The following is a 17,579-nucleotide window of genomic DNA, read 5'->3' as shown; positions in this document are numbered from 1 at the left end:
CAGAAAATTTTATGAAGTTAGAAGCAAGGATTCTTAAAATAATCTTAAATAGCTGAACTATCTTAACAAAACATAACAAAACATAGCCCCCCCAAAAAAAAAAACAAACAAAAAAAAAACAATAAAAACAAAACAAAAAACAAAAAAAAAAACAAAACAAAAACAATAAACAAAAAGAAAACAAAAACAAACCAAAACAAAACAAACAAACCAATAAAAAACCATAAAAAACAAAAATATTACAACCCCCCCCCCCCCCCGATCAATAAACGGAACAGAACCCCTCAAAAACCCCAACAAAAACGAAACAAAAAAAAAAAAAAAAACCCAAACCAACAACCCCCACCCCCCCCCCCCAAAAAAAAAACAAACAACAACAACAAAAAAAAAAAAACCCAAAAAAACATCAACGAAATTAAAACACAAAACAAAAAAAACCCCCATAAACACAATCAAAAACAACGAAATAAAACAAAACTACAAGCCCCCCCCCTCCCCCCCGAGCAATAAACCACCAGCCCCCCCCCCCCCAAATAAAACAACAAAAAAACCAGCAAACCCCCCCCCCCCCCGAAAAAACCAAAACAAAACAGAACAAAGAAAAAAAAACAACAAAAAGAAAAAACAAACAAAAACCCAAAGCAAAACATGTAGTAGTAGTAGTAGTAGTAGTAGTAGTAGTAGTAGTAGTAGTAGTAGTAGTAGTAGTATTAGTAGTAGTAGTAGTAGTAGTAGTAGTAGTAGTAGTAGGAGTAGTAGTAGTAGTAGAGTTTTTGAAGCAAGTGAAAACAGCTCGTCACATAATCTTCAATGAAAATCTATCAAAGTAAATAATGTCTGCAAATCGTTGAGTTTGACATCAAAAGAATAATCCTTGTCAGAAAGTTTTTAACTAAATATGTCACCAAAAAATTAATGGTTTCTTTGGTTTTATCAAAACTTGATTATTGCAACTCTCTTTTGTCAGGTCTTCCACTGAATTTAACTGGTAAATTATATCGGATGCACAATTCAGAAGCCCGCATAATATATCAAAAATGAAAATTCGACCATATCACCCCACTTTTGGAAAATTTGCACTTGCTTCGTCCTGTCCTCCATAGAATAGATTACAAAATTGCTTTATTAGTTTTCAAATGCCTTATCGATTTAACCCCTCTTTATCTTTCTAAGCCTTAAACCTCGAACAAGAAGCCTTCGATCATCACGCGACACCAATTTATTATTCTGTACCTACAAATAAGTTAATATCTTTTGATGATCTCTCTTTTCAATGTTATGGTCCTACACTCTGGAAAATCCCACCGCAACCCATTAGAGGAATCGATAATATCTCAAACTTCAAATCTTTCTTAAAAACCCACTTTTCACAATTCATATTACATCATGTCGACTGTAATGTTTGCATACTATTATTTAAGCAATATGTATTTTGTTTCAATATTTCTTTTTGACTACATGGGTTCGTAACGCAATTCATTGTCTGTAAATCGCTTTGATTGGTTCAGGGAAAAGCGCTCAAAAAGTGTAATTTATTATTATTATTATTATTATTATTATTATTATTATTATTATTATTATTATTATTATTATTATTATTATTATTTATTATATTATTATTATATATTATTATTTATTTATATTATTAGTAGTAGTAGTAGTAGTAGTAGTAGTAGTAGTAGTAGTAGCAGCAGTAGCAGCAGCAGCAGCAGCAGCAGCAGCAGCAGCAGCAGTAGTAGTAGTAGTAGTAGTAGTAGTAGTAGTAGTAGTAGTAGTAGTAGTAGGTTGTATGTTTGTAGTAATTGTGGTGATGGTTGTAGAAAGAGTTGTTAGAAAAAAAAAAAAAGAAGTGGAGGAGAGGGCGGGGAAATGAGCAAAGGCCACCAAGTCAATAAAGTTGTTATAGAAAATAGCCATGTTCTGTTTTGTTTTTCCTTACAAAAATGGACCTTTGTATTTATGTAGAAACCAAAAACTAGGACTCATAATTCTGTGATCAAGTGGACAAAAAACAAAACAAACAAACAAACAAACAAACAAAGATCGACAACAACAACAACAACAACAACAACAACAACAACAACCCATTATTGTATCCATAATTTAGCTCTACATTAATCCCATTGTCAACCAAGATCATGATCAAAAGACACGGGGCAATCTGGTTTGAGTTCCATAATACTCTGTCCATTAATTCAGATTAGGTTACCAAGTTACTTAATTCTTGAACTAATATACGAATTGTAAACGGGACTTAACAGGCTTTATGTCACTAATTGTAGCTACTGGAATCAATACTGGAGTATTGGCAAAACCATGAAAATGATCAAGGGATAGTAGATGATCAAACAGTCCTGATGTAGAACCTTCTGAATATAAGTCAAGTTACGAAATGGCAGCTGCTCACCGTTTCCCCCACTATTTCTTGTTTAAGATCCATTATACAGTGCCCATTTAATATAATTATCCTTAATGTGTCTTAGGTATTTTGCCTCCTATTATAGGAAGAGTCATTTTTGATTAGTTTCAGACGTTGTTTTTTTGTAGTATGATAATCGATTTATTGTTTGTTTGACTTTTATCGTCGCCTTTTAAAGCCTCTTTGTGTTATAAATATTGGTCATCCTTTCATTTATAGCTGGGAATTCATTTCCGTGAGACCAGGAAAACGAACGTGTATTCTTCCTTCATGTAAAATATATCGATCGATTGAAAGACATGATCCGTGCATACATTCCTACATAGATCATTTAAAGAAATTAATGCGAATATGAATTAAGAAATTAATGAATAAATAGATAAAAATATAAATAAACAAATAAATAAACATGGATGAATCAACATATGGATAAATGAATCGCCATTTGAAATATAGAAAGAATAATTTGAGAACAATTCTACATGTATTTAAAAATCAGAATTATATGTAACACTTACTTACTCCTTTGTTCATGTCAAAATACGAGTCTGATACATAGTGATGTCCGACCGATTGATGATATGGTATAGATACAAACAAGAAATAATTTTTATGGTGTTAATATTCCATTCAATTTTCCCATTTTATGTTCTTAGATTTTCTAACATAATATGAGAATAAGGTATTATAAAACAATTTTTATCCAAAATCAGTAACTTATTGTTGTGCGGCTATGTGCTCTATTGGTATGACACTCGCTTTCGGATCGGAAGGTCCTGGGTTCGAGTTCCGCTCTGCGCATAGTTGAGTTCTTCGAAAAAAAACTCTTTACTCACATTCTCTCACCGTACTCAGGTGTAAAATGAATACCTGGCCGTTAACAGTGTAGTAACTACGCCATTCACACATCTTTCATTCATCCTTATTAGTGTTTCATTCATCGTGTTTTGTCGATAAAGGGGAAACCCGAATCGTCCAAAGTATCTGTCTTCGTTTAATAAATTATTGAAGCTTACATTTCAATACTTATCGTTATTTTTTTTTTTATTTGGAAAGAACTCGACAATTTGAGAGCAATTATCTACTACTAGTCTATTTTATGCAACGAGATTATTACACAAAACAGATAGAGATATGAAAGACTGAATGAAGCAGTGTCAGACAAAGTAGACAAAAAAAAAAAAAATTATAAAAACAACCCAATAACATCCCAATAAATCAATCTGCCTCGACTGGGGATCGAACCTCAGACCTCCCGATTACCGATCAGACACAACAGAGTTTACCCGATATTTGTAAAGGATTGAATGCCTGTCGAAGCAGGCTGATTTTTTGGAATGTTTTTTTCTTTCTTGTATTTTTTTCTCTGATATGTCTGGCATCGTTTCGTTTTGTCTTTTCAAAGACTCCTGAGATGAGATAAGCAACTAATTTCTCTTCAACAATCTGTTGTTTTTATCTCATATTACAGAGTGAGTGGGTGGAGAGAGAGAGAGAGAGAGAGAGAGAGAGAGAGAGAGAGAGAGAGAGAGAGAGAGAGAGAGAGAGAGAGAGAGAGAGAGAGACTTTCCTTCTTTCTTTAGACGAAACACGAGAGTTTAAAATTACCCCAGTTGCCAACTCGAGTTTCAAAAGATCAAAATTGGCAACCTTGACTGAAACAAAGTCAGACTTTATTTTAACAGACATGTTATGGCCGTAGAACCATTTTCTCTTGTCTTCATCGCCCTGGAGGCGTCAGTCTTTTCTTCGGAGCCTAAGAGCAGAAATGAGAAATCCTGATTCAATTTTTGGCCACAGGAAGTCGGCTTACTCCACTCAATGGCGAGAGCGATGGGGTGAGGTGATTGAATTAACCAAAGCTTTCACACACAAAAATGAGGTCCGATAGAATGAGCAAAGACTGAGTGCGTTCCTCTCGCATGCCTACGTCATTAAATCGAGGCATCTGCTTCACTTTCCAAAAGTCAGACCTATATCATTTTATACGTGACCTATCGCTCCAGAGCAGTATTATGTCGGAGTGGTTTAGATATAAAAAATTAAATTTGTAGCGAAAATCTGAGACTTGGGGTCAGTTTTAAGCAATAAATGATTTACATCAACGAGGTCAAGAAGGAGTTTTACGATGAAGCGTTCAAGAATTTTTGATAAAAAATGGCAGATTAGAAACTGGAAGGTCATTTTTATAATCAATGAATCAAGACCACTTTTTTTTTCAACAACAGCTTAACAATTATTAGTTTAAACATATCAGAGACAACTCCACCATTAATAAGCATAATAATGACAGGCAACGTTTAATTTATAAACAATTTCAATAAACTAGCCGGTATGGGGTCAAGGTCACATTATTTTACAGAACTATTCACGATTACATGACAGTTTTGTTTGTTGGCCAGTTTTACTTCCGGATGGCAATGTTGTGAACTTCTTAGCCAAGTGCTTACTATCTATAGATAGTATGCGCTTGGCTGAGAAGTTCATAACATTGCCATCCGGAAGTATAATGGACCAACACACAAAACTCTGTGTAACCATGGACTTTTATCGTCTGGATAATACCGTTTAGTGAGTATTACCCATAAACGTGGATGACAAAAACCAATAACAAAGACCAAAGTGCGTCAACTTCATTCTATCTATAACGTACAAACACACACAAAATGTGTAACCTTAAACGTTTGCAATATGATTAATACAATTTAGTGAGGACTACTCATAAAAACAATAAAAAAAGAGCCGAGTGACGTCAATTTCATTCTATCTAAGGCCATGCCCGTATCCTGATAGACAGTATGCGCTTGGCTAAGAAGCTCACAGCATTGCCATCCAGAAGAATAACGGACCAGCACACAAAACTGTGTAACCTTTTTGTCTGGATACTGCAGTTACGTGAGAATTACTCATAAACATGGATGACAAAAAACAATAAAAAGGACTCGAGTGACGTCAACTTCATTCTATTTATACATTCACAAGTCATGGATTATATGACACGGCTTTTTTATTTTTAATTTATTTTTTAAATCAGAAAACCTTCAAGAACTATTTCAACCTCGGAACGTGATGACAAGCCTATCTATTTTACGGGAAGGAAGTGAACGTTTGGTTTGGAGAAAAGAAGTGAGATGTCAACATCACAGAACAGTACTCACGCTCATACTACCTACAAATCCCGCTTGTCGCCCTCGCCCTCGCCCTCGCCCTGCCCGCTTCTTCGGCCCGTCCGCTAACAATAACAGGCTATGTTTTAATTCCACGAAACGGCCTCACGACGACTTAAGTGTCCGCTGAGATGACAACGCTGTACGGAGACAAATGACATACACCATGTCAGTTGATTTGGACAGTGGACAATAGAAGGTTATTTATTTTGATTTATAGATTCATTAATCGATTTTATGCTGTTGTTGCAATGGTTTGATCTGAACACACTTAGTGTAATTCTCTGCCATTAGAGGATCGGTAACATTAGGTAGGTAAACAATTGATTTAACCTCTTTATTGTTTGTGAATAAGGTAAATGCGATGCTATAGATAGTTCGAAGATGACGTCACTCAGGTCTTTGTTATTGTTTTTTGCCATCCGCGTTTGAGTAATGCTCACTGAACTGTATTAACCCGACTATAAACGTTCATGGATACACACAGTTTTGTGTGTTGGTCCGTTAGACTTCCGGATGGCAATGTTATGAGCTTCTTTGCCAAGCGCATACTATCTATAATCAAAGCATTTAGATATTGCCCTCTCCTTGTTACAGAGTCAGATTGATACAAAATGGAGCATATATTATGTGAACGTGAAATTTGAGTTACATTTGTGCAATGTTTATATTTTTTTCAACCTCCATTTAAGTTTGCGGGTGCACCACTGCATATCTGGCTTATTCGATTGATAAAATTGGGAGGGAAAATTCACTTATTTAAGTAATTAATAATCTAGAATACAAAACTGAGTTAAATGTAATAATGGAAAACAATAACAACACAGCAGCTTTATAAGCTGTATTGTATTATGTGTATGTATGTGTATGTGGCATGTGTATGCGTGTTTCTGTATGTGTATATATGTGTGTGTGTGTTTTTGAGAGAGAGAGAGAGAGAGAGAGAGAGAGAGAGAGAGAGAGAGAGAGAGAGAGAGAGAGAGAGAGAGTGCGTGGTATAATTTATGCGTGTGTTTGTTCTATGCGTGTATATTAACGCGTTTAAGTAAAGGCATGCCCGATTTGTAAATAATTCAGCCGGAAGTAGCCAGCGACACATTATTTGTGCACTGAATGTAAACTCTTTATATTGGGTTGAAAAAAAGACATGAACTTTACAACTTGCATCTCCTTCACGAAGTCCCAGGTTTGAGGATTTTTTGTCAAACTGAGGGTCATTTAAATCGATTGATTTTTGACGGACGAGTTTTTTGACCAAATTTTCAATTATGTGCTTCTCCAGAGAACGGCTCTCAACTGGTTTAATCAGGGTTAAAACCTTTAACATTTTTTGTGAACATGGAAATCAAGTCAATTTTAACAAATTAAATGTGCAAACTTTCATCAAAAGTTGGGGAGAAATTCCAAATGTGTCATCCACTAACAACAAAAATAGTTGATTGGAGGGTTATTTATCATGTATGTAATATCTTTATCATTCAAACCTCACAATGAACAACATCTAAAGAATAAAGAATAATAAAGATATTACATACATGATAAATAATCCTCTATTGATCATACAATAACTGTTGACACAATATTTATAACTATTAGGGTCTTCGTTTTGATAGGGTTTGGAACACCCCCTGGGGTCAATCTGTTTATTTCTTTGAAAATATAAAACTATCATTCAAGGTGAACACCTAAGTATATTTACTGTTTGTAACTTAAAGTGCGGGCGAAAGTAAAAAAAAAGAAATTATCCCCGGATGTACGCGTTATGTTTTTAATGTAAGACAAATACAAAAAGTAAACATCATTATGGAATGAAAATATAGTTGCATTTCGGAAGGTCTTAGGTTCGATCGCCAAATCGAGGTAGGCTGCTTTTTGTATTATATTTTATTACACTAGTGGTGAACTCCCATTGTCTGCGGGGAAAAAGGCTATTATGAACAGACACTCATCTATTTTAATTATTTTATACTACTGTAATGTGGAAGTTAAAATGGATTGAGACAAGCTTTTGAGCCACCAACGACCAAAATCGGTCCTGTTATAAAGTCTATAGGAGCGCACAAACGAATCTGGCAACAAGGCGGCCAGATGGCTATTCGCAACATCAAATGACCGAAGATTTTCTGGCAGATTTTCTAAATAATCATTTGAGTCAACGAGTGATACAATTACCCTTATTAAAAGAAAGGCTTGCAAAGTTAATCGATATCAATATGTGAAAATTATTTAAATAATTTTTAGATATTTTAGATATTTGTGCGGCTATGTGATTAAGTGGTATGGCACTCGCTTTAGGATCGGAAGGTCCTGAGGTCGAGCCTCGCTCGGCGCATAGTTGAGTCCTTGGAAAAGGCTCTTTACTCACATTCTCTCACCGTACTCAGGTGTAAAATGAGTACCTGGCCGTGAATAGCGTTGTCTCTGTCCGAAAAAAAAATTAATATCGCCTAACAGGCGTCATGCCCCGTCCTAGATGTTAAGTGTTACTGTTGACCAGAGACCCCTTGTAAAGCGCTTTGAGCACGTTTAGTGGATATTGCGCTATATAAATGCTCTATTAAAAAATATATACCAATAATTCTGTGCTTGTTGGCAAAATTTAACATGAGCTCCACGTCACAGTTTCCCCCAATCCTATTATAAAAGATAGTGTTTCTTTGTGCTTTGCTTGGCATCATTCCCATACTCACCCTTTAGACATACATTTTACAGCACTGCCGTCTCCCATTAAAAAAAATAAATTTACACAACTGTATGCTCTCACTTTACTGCCATGCTGAATTTCCATACAAAACTCGTTAGATATCAACTCCTCCTCCCAACAAAAATAAGTTTATTTGCAATGTAATGACGACCAGGAATTATCTTTTGTCACCAAATGTTTAAAAAAAAAACAACAACATGATTTAATGATTTAAATGCAGACTTGAATTATTTTTGAAATATTATATCACCTTTAAAATTGAGCTTTTATATAGCGCAATATCCACTTAACGTGCTCAAAGCGCTTTACAAGGGGTCCCTGGTCAACAGCAACATTTAACATGTAGGACGAGACATGACGCCTGTTACGCGATATTACAAAATTTCGGACAAAGACAACGCTGTTAACGGCCAGGTACTCATTTTACACCTGAGTACGGTGAGAGAATGTGAGTAAAGAGTCTTTTCCAAGGACTCAACTATGCGTCGAGCGAGGCTCGAACCCAGGACCTTCCGATCCGAAAGCGAGTGTCATACCACTAGACCACATAGCCGCACCTTTCCATGATATTTAATGATAATTACAGTTCATATTGATAAATCATGTTGAGCTTCGATCGTTAGATGCCTGATTTAGATGAAAAACGCAGTGCGCAGAGGCCGGTTGCAATATTATATTACGAGGGACATAAGGTATAATCAGAATGCTGAAAGATTTATCACGATCCACTTTAAATTCACAGACACACACCCACCCTCACACACACAAACCACACCCTCAGACACGTACACACATCGATAGTAAATCTCAGACTCAGTTGTTTTCTTTAATAATAATAATAATAATGCTGAAAACTTATATAGCGCTATAACTCCGAGACACCAGACTCTAAGCGCTTAAATTACAAATTACTTTGGCTGAAACATACTCATTCACACACACAAGCACACACACACACACACACATACACACACACAACACAACACACAACACAAACCAAACCTATCTTGCTTCTCATACCATCTACTAAAATCGAAACAAATATGTTTTAAGCGAACGTTTAAAAATAGACAAAGATTCTTTTTCACGAATGCTCTGCGGTAAGGCGTTCCAAATAGAGGGTCCGAAATGAGAAAAGGATCTCATTCCAGCATTTTTCCGAATTCGAGGGACAACTAGTTTTGTGGAATCACTGGCCGAACGTAAGGGGCGGGGTTTTGAATATCTTTCAATTAGTTCTGAAAGGTAGGAAGGGGCAGTACCTTCAAGACAACGATACACTAAAACACAAGCTTTGAATTTAATTCTTTTCTCAACAGGCAGCCAATGCAGGTCATGAAGTAGAGAAAGAAGGAAAAGAAGATTAGGGCAGATTTGAGAAGGTAAGAAATGGCGTCTGAGCATGATGGTTAAAAAAGAAACTCACTCACTCTCACTCAATCTTCTCTGCACCATCGGGTGCTTGAGGCAACAACAAGTGGGTGTTTGTCTTTGTCTTTCAATGCTTTGTCTTTCTCTGCATGGGTTGCGATCTACAAGCTGAGGCCATGGGCTTTTAGAACTCTCTGTACAGTTCTTCTTCAGGTTTCCTAGGTCTACCCCGGTTCCTCTTTTTCCTGCAGACATGACCCAGCCACCTCCGACATCAGGTTCTGATGGTGTCTGTAATTGTGCCCATCCCATTTTTCTGTAAGAGCTCTTAATTTCTACTGACGTTTGGCCAAAAAGATTCTTACGATTCTTCGCAGACATATGGTCTGGAACAATTTTAATTTCTGTTCTCTTAAAAATGTTAACTTTCGTTTTCACACCGAGGCTAGTGGACTTCTAAATAATTTTAAACACCCCAAAAGCTTAGCCCGCTTTGCTGATCCGTGCATTGACGTCTGTTACACAGTCTCCGTCAAACGTCACCTTGCTGCCTAAATATAATAAGAAAAGAAAAAAACAAATAAAGCTGGCAGAGGACCAACGCAGTAAATAAAGCCCTAAGGAAATGGGAGGAAACAACAACAATAATAACAACAAATAAACGTCAAAACTTTACGCGGCTCTTGGTGCTGAGATTTTAAAGTGAGGATTTCATGAAAAGTGCTTTTTGAATTGAAAGTTTGAAGTTTATTTCCATAATCTTTACTCTTCAATCACATTTCTGTTGTTCTTGTTCATCATCATAGCTTGTCGCTCCAACACCGAACCCACTCCATAGCATCTGGGGAACAGGCTCTTCGGTCATGGTCAGTGCAGCTGGGCCCATCCTGGCATTCTCTAAAGATGTGCTCCATTGTCGGCTCTGGACATCCACACGTTCACGAGCTACTAAATGTATGGTTACTTTCAGACAAGCACTGTTGACTTTGAACAAATAACATCATTGGTCGAGACTTAAACATTACGTTCTCACCACAAATTTCAGTGATCTCATGATTAATTTCATAAAGTTTTCTTCCTTGTGTAAAACAGAAGTGGGCACAATATTTCTTATATCAATCTTTGCACAATTGGACATTCTAAATTTCCTTTCAAGATTACTAGTCCATATCTATTGTTTCTACTTAGACATTTTGGCAGGGCCTAAAAAAAAATCAAATAAAATTCTCTTTATTCATCCCATAGGGGAAATTTGTCTCTAGTGTCTATTCCAAGGGAAGACTGGAATAACCCAGGCGTCAGCCGCAGTTCAGCGCCGCAAAGTGAGATAGGGCGAGGTGCCTTGCTCAAGGCCACACAACGAGGCGGGTAGTCGAACTCGGTACCATTTGGTTACGAAGCAAAGACCGTACCGCTGAGCCACGCTGGTTACATGATGCTTCAATTTGTGATTTAAAGTTTGGCTAGTCGCAATTTAATCCAATTCTAGTCCGCCCCAAAGTCAATAGCTCAATGTCTCTCGTAATGTAAATATGTTTACAAGCTACAACTTCCATTATTTCAATAAGACCCTAATTTAATAGAGCAATTTGCATCCACATTGTTGCGACTTACACCGTTTAGAATGTCAGCGAATGTAGTTTTACTTGTCTGTCTTTAAAAGAGACCGTCTCCAAAGTTGTCATTGATGACACAAAGAGTTGTCAGATTGATTTTTATTACGTCTTGTATTTTTGGTTACAAAAATGTTACCACGCTTATTGGTAAGTTCCAGGTCAGAATGTAAAGCACGAAAATACTTTTATTTTTTACGCGTTCTTCATGGCAAAACATAGCATATTTCATTGTATATATTTTGAGTCGCTGTTTTGTTGTTTGAATTGTAAGAGCTTATAATAAAATCTGACACACCGAAACGTTTAGGTACTTACTAGTGTCTCCCACATTCATCTCTCGTTTACATAGAGATCTGACTAGGCGGGGTCTTTTGACCTCCCATGATGGGCCAAGAAGTTCACTATTGCTGTGTCTTCTATCTCCCTATATTTCCTTTTTCGTGTTGCTATCCTCTCAGTATTAAAATGAAATCACTTGGTTTTATCATGGCAGTGGTCGGGGTCCTTGTCTGAGGAGGAGCAGTAAGATTTTATTATTCGTTTTTCCCTCATAAATGATTTATCTTTATTTTGTTTTTGGATAATCTTGTATTCGTCACAGTTGGATCCTGGGCTTGTGTCTTGGTGATACTTAATACATTGATAGTATGCTCTAGGAATATACTTCTGTTCCATATTTGAAACATTTCTCTTTTCCTTACTTTCCCTTGTGTGCTATTGATTATAAATCTTTAATTTTTTGCCCATCCCATTCTCATTTTACTGGCGCGGATATGTTCTGAATATGCTGCAAGCGCAAAAAGACCCTTAAAACAACAAAAACAACAACATAGAGCTCTGGATGCATATTCATAAAATCAGATCCGACTAATACACAAGCAACAAAATGATATACAACTGAAATTAATCTCAACGATCATTTTGCGTTTCGTATCATCTTTACTCAAGTCAAAGTGATATTAAGCTGCTAGAAGCTGCGAACTGTAAAAAGTAATAAACCAAAATTAATAGTGTATGTATTATAAATTTTATGTTTTAGTTGTTTTTTGTTGTTGTTGACTGAAGAAGGGTTTTGAGCCCGAAACGTTCCGTGTTTGATATTATGTTCTTTTTTTTTAATATTCATTTTTGTTAATCATTTTTACTGCTTGGTTTTCTTCCTTGAATTTCGAAAGAGGATGTTTTCTCTATAAAGAAAGCCATTTACATTGACTGAGAAGTCGTATAATTGAGATTTTACACGGGGTTGATCTCTCGTTAAGTATAGTATGAAAAGGGCAACATACTCCAAAAGCTCGGTCATTGCTGCCACTCGAGACTTGGATTAACCAGTTAAGTGCCGTACTCGGGAAAAAACTCGTGTATTAAAAATTTTGGCCAGAAAAGTCGTCCTTCAAATATTATATCGATCGATTTAAATGACTCTCATCTTAGCAAAAACTCGCATAGTCCCAGGTTTGAGAGCTTTTGCCAAGATAAGGATCAATTAAATCGATCGATATTTGAAGGATGAGTTAAATACATGTCTTTCTGGAGTACGGAAGTTTACTGGTTACATAAATTCTGGGGAAACACAACCGTGCACTGATAAAATACATTTATTCAATTTTTGTAAGAAACCTTTTATTCCTTTGCGTAACAATAGATAGTTCGAAGTTGACGTCACTGAGGTCTTTGTTTTTGTTTTTTGCCATCCGCGTTTATGAGTAATGTTCACTAAACTGTATTAATCTGACTTTAAACATTCATGGATACACACAGTTTTGTGTGTTGGTCCGTTATACTTCCGGATGGCAATGTTATGAGCTTCTTAGTCAAGCGCATACTTACTATCTATAGCAAAAATGTTGCAAGCCTCATGGCAATCATGCGAAAAAAATTAGACAATCTATTGAGTGAGCTACGTTTAATCATCCAAATTTCATAAAAATTGTGACCAACTGCCTCAGGCCGGTATTATGTCGGTAAGAAACCAAGGAAGGGTTCTAAAGTGAAAATGGAAAGGGGGGGGGGGGGGGGGGGGGGGGGTCCCGATAGATCAGTTGGTAGGAAACCCGCTTCCCCCAACCAGCAATGATTGTATAGTTGAGTCTGTTAGGTCTGACGGAAAGTACTTTACGACAGACTAGCCTCCTATCCAAAGGGTAGCAAGCAATTGCTTGTATTATCTTGTTATTGACCTTAATAATAATAATAATAATAATAATAATAATAATAATAATAATAATAATAATAATAATAATAATAATAATAATATTTAATAACGTAGTCATTTTTCTACCCAACTTCTTATTGGATAATTCCGACATCTTTCATTTTATTACGCAAATGATTATGTTCTATTTTGCAACAAGTAAACATTAACGTATCTTCACTTTTGTTCAATGCTTTTACGATCGATTTTCTAGGGCAATCATGTGTTTATTTTCAATCATGCTATATAAATTCATAGATTTTAATCAAAATTCCTCTTTGTCCCGTTTCTCTCGATAATAACCATTTTTTAAGTCAGAGCCTTAGAATCTAGCTGAGACAAAAATTCTAAGTTGGATGAAAAAGAAAACATAATGAAAATATATGTGACCTATCGTCTCAAATTGATAATATGTGGAGGTGTTCTAAATGTCATAAAGTGAATTGAAAATCAAAATTTTTATTTTTCACTCCATAACCAGTTAACTGCCTTACTTTGGAAAAAACGTGCATTTGAAAATTTGACCAGAAAACTCGTCCTTCAAATATCGATCGGTTTTAATGACTCATTTTGGCAAAAGCTCTCAAACCTGGGTCTTTGTGAAATCCCAAAATTGAGGGTTTTTCCCAAGATGACTGTCTTTTAAATCGATCGAAACTCGAAGGACGAGTTTTCTGGCCAAATATTTTCATACATGTTTTTTTCCGGAGTATGGCGGTTCACTCGTTAATACTAAAATAATCAAAAACTTATAATTTTGGGTTTTCTCACTTTATTGAGTTATATATCTGATCCCTATTTGTTCCCAGTTCCCCTTTGTCTTACTTTCTCTTGGGTGCTTTAATTGTAATTCTGTAACGTTTTACTATCCCATTTTCTTTAATTTTACTGGCGCTGATATAGCCTAAATGTATTGCAAGCGCTGTAAAACCCTTAAAATCAAACAAACAAAACAATAGATAGTATGCGCTTGGCTTAGAAGCTCATAACATTGCCATCCGGAAGTATAACGGACCAACGTACCAACTGTGTGTATCAATGAACGTTTATAGTCAGGTTAATACAGTTAATGTGAGCATTACTCATAAACGCGGATGACAAAAAACAATAACAAAGACCTGAGTGACTTCAACTATTTCTATTCAAATACTCTAACCCCTCCAATAAAACATACTATAAATACTATCCAAGTTTCATATATTATTTTTTTGTCTATAACTTCGATTTTCAGCATCTAAATTACCCCGATTTAAAGTACCGAGGATCACGTTTGAAACCATGGAGGAACCGCATCTTATTTTTTTGTCAGGACACAGCTAGCTGTGATGTAACAATGTTTATTCAGTGCGTTGTGTAGCAGGCCTTTCGAATAGTTTCCGATCTGCGTCCTCGGCTGTCTTTTGTGTCCGGAAGTATGGCGGAAATAATTTTCTATAATCCATAGAAGACATTTCTTTTTGTTTTTATAATTATTTTTTTCTCTTTTTTCATCTTTTTGAGGGGAAAGTTGATTTTGTTTATTTCTATGAATCAATCAACTTTTGTCCTTTTTTGAACAAGTTAATCTCAGTAACACAGTGTGGCCTTAGTATATACCCCGATGTTTGTAAACATAGAGCTATGGACGCTATACTTAGCCAGATGTAATGAATGTATGGATTTGCTGCAAAATTATGTAGGCCTATTAAGTGAGTAAAGCATTTCTACCAAACAAAGAGCTATGGACGCTCTACTTAGGCCAGATGTAATGAATGTATGGATTTGCTACAAAATTATGTAGGCCTATTAAGTGAGTAAAACATTTCTACCTTTGTATAAATAATATTTTGCTATCCATATAGGTCCATATGCTAAACAAGAGAGAATCAGAGGCATCTGTCATGGAAACAAGTAGATATTGTTGATTTTAATGCTATAATAACTATTTATATTATTAAAAAAAATGTTAATTGAAAAAAATTACTAAATTATACAAAAGCATTTTTGAAATTTAAACTTTAATTGAGGTACTTGAGATCGTATAGAATAGACCCATTTGAGGGGGGGGGGGGGGGGGGGGGGGGGGATTGTTCTATTTGCTTCTTTCTTTGTTTGAATTTGTTTTTGGTTGATCTTTAAAAAAAAAAAAAAGGGGGGGGGGGGTTATTTAGGAAGGGAGGGGGGGGGGGTCGTGTTTTTGTTTTTGTTTCTTTGCTGCTGTTTATTTAAGCATCTAAATCTTCTAACATAAAACTTATTTGTGACGGTTGGTATTTATAAGCCCCTTAAAAATAAAACACAAACAAAAAAACAAAAAAACAAACAAACAAAAAAACAAACAAACAAACAAACAAACAAAAATAAAACGACAAAAACAAATCAAAACAAATAAAACACAAAGCAAAAAAAAAATCATAACAAAACAAAACCAAACAAAACAAAAACAAAACATCCCTCCCAAATAAACAACCCTCCCACCCCCAATAAAACCCAACCAAAAACAAAAAAGTAATATCCGTAGCCATTATTATAATTATTATTATCACCCTCATCATCATCATCATCATCATCATCATCATCATCATCATCATCATCATCATCATCATCATCATCATCATCATCATTATTATTATTATGATTATTATTATTATTATTATTATTATTATTATTATTATTATTATTATTATTATTATTATTATTATTATTATTATTATTATTATTATTATTATTATTATTATTATTATTATATTATTATTATTATTATTATTATTACTATTATTATTATTATATTATTATTATTATTATTATCATTATTATTATTATTATTATTATTATTATTACTATCACCATCATCATCATCATCATCATCATCATCATCATCATCATCATCATCATCATCATCATCATCATCATCATCATTAACAACAATAACAACGATGGAACATTGTCATCACAATACACATAACACGCAACCGCCAGCCAGTAGCCGCGTTTTCACATCGTGAATGTCCGTAACGCCGATTATATCGCTTCGGTTTAGTTGCATCTCCCCTTCTGCTTTCTCTTTCAGCTTATCCCGCATTTTGCAGGGTTTTCCATAATGAATGCTACATCTTCATGCATCTCGGTTCATAGCATCATCTTCCCCCAGGCCCAGTTCTTTCAAATCGTCCTTTACCTTATCCACCCATCTTGTCGTTGGGAGTCTCTTTTTCCTCTTTCCCGCTAATTGTATATCCAATCCTTTCTTTCCCACGTAACTCCATTTCTCGTCCCTTAACATGTCCGAACCATTTCAATCTGTCTTCTCTCATCTTTATTGATACATTCTTCACTTCAGTCAACCTTCGAATTCGTTTATTTCTCACTTTATCTTTTCTTGTCCAGCCAAGTGACCATCTCAACATCATCATTTCTGCCACCTCAACTTTTTTATCTTGTTTTTTTTTTTGTCGTAGCTGCTGACTCTAATCTATACAGCATTGCTGGTCTTACAACAAATGCATATATTTTTCCCTTCAGTTTTGCAGAAATTCGTTTGTCACACATAATTCCAATTCTTTTCCTCCAATTATTCCACCTGCCTGGTCCTCTTTTTAACTTCCATTTGCCCCATCTCCTTGTACATTTGTTCCTAAGTATTTGTCTCTGGCACATCCTCTCCTTCTATCTGTTGGTGGTTCTGCTCTCTGTTGTCCGATGCACAAATACTCTGTCTTTGATCTGCTTACCCTTAATCTCCTCCTATCCAACACCCGTCTCCAGCCGTCCAGTCCTTTTCTGCCTCAGCTTTTGTATCATTCAAAAGTACTACGTCATCCGCATCCATCATGTTCCATGGTGCCTCATGCTGAATGTGTTTGATGAGAAACTCCATTAATATTGGAAACAGCAGTGGGCTGAGAGAAGATCCCTGGTATAATCCTACTCTTACATTAGATGGTTCGGTTGATCCAACACTAACTTGTTTCCTTCCTTTGATATATTTCTCGGTTACCCCCTTTGCTCTTAGATTTCTTCTCTTGGTACCCAATCATATTAATATGCATTCTCCAGGTCAATGAACACACAGTGTAATTCTCTTTGCTTTTGACTATACTTCTCTACGGTCAGTTTTAGAGCTCTTCAC

At 35.6% G+C, this 17,579-nt stretch overlaps 1 long non-coding RNA gene across 1 annotated transcript in view; it reads left to right on the top strand.

Annotated features, from left to right (window-relative positions):
* The first annotated feature begins 4,187 nt into the window (after positions 1–4,187).
* The window catches only part of LOC144969161 (uncharacterized), a 111,865-nt gene continuing 98,473 nt past the window's right edge, over positions 4,188–17,579 (top strand). Inside the window, exons 1-2 of the long non-coding RNA XR_013644736.1 lie at positions 4,188–4,262; positions 5,881–5,897. This is a non-coding gene — a long non-coding RNA (uncharacterized LOC144969161). The remainder of the gene's footprint in view (positions 4,263–5,880; positions 5,898–17,579) is intronic.

This window comes from Berghia stephanieae, chromosome 3 (genome assembly GCF_034508935.2).
Source record: "Berghia stephanieae isolate SIO BIC M18660-M18661 chromosome 3, UCSD_Bste_1.3, whole genome shotgun sequence".
In the NCBI taxonomy this organism is placed as follows: Eukaryota; Metazoa; Mollusca; class Gastropoda; order Nudibranchia; family Aeolidiidae; genus Berghia; species Berghia stephanieae.
Note: the sequence above shows the minus strand (reverse complement) of the source record. Positions and strands in the feature narration are given on the sequence as shown.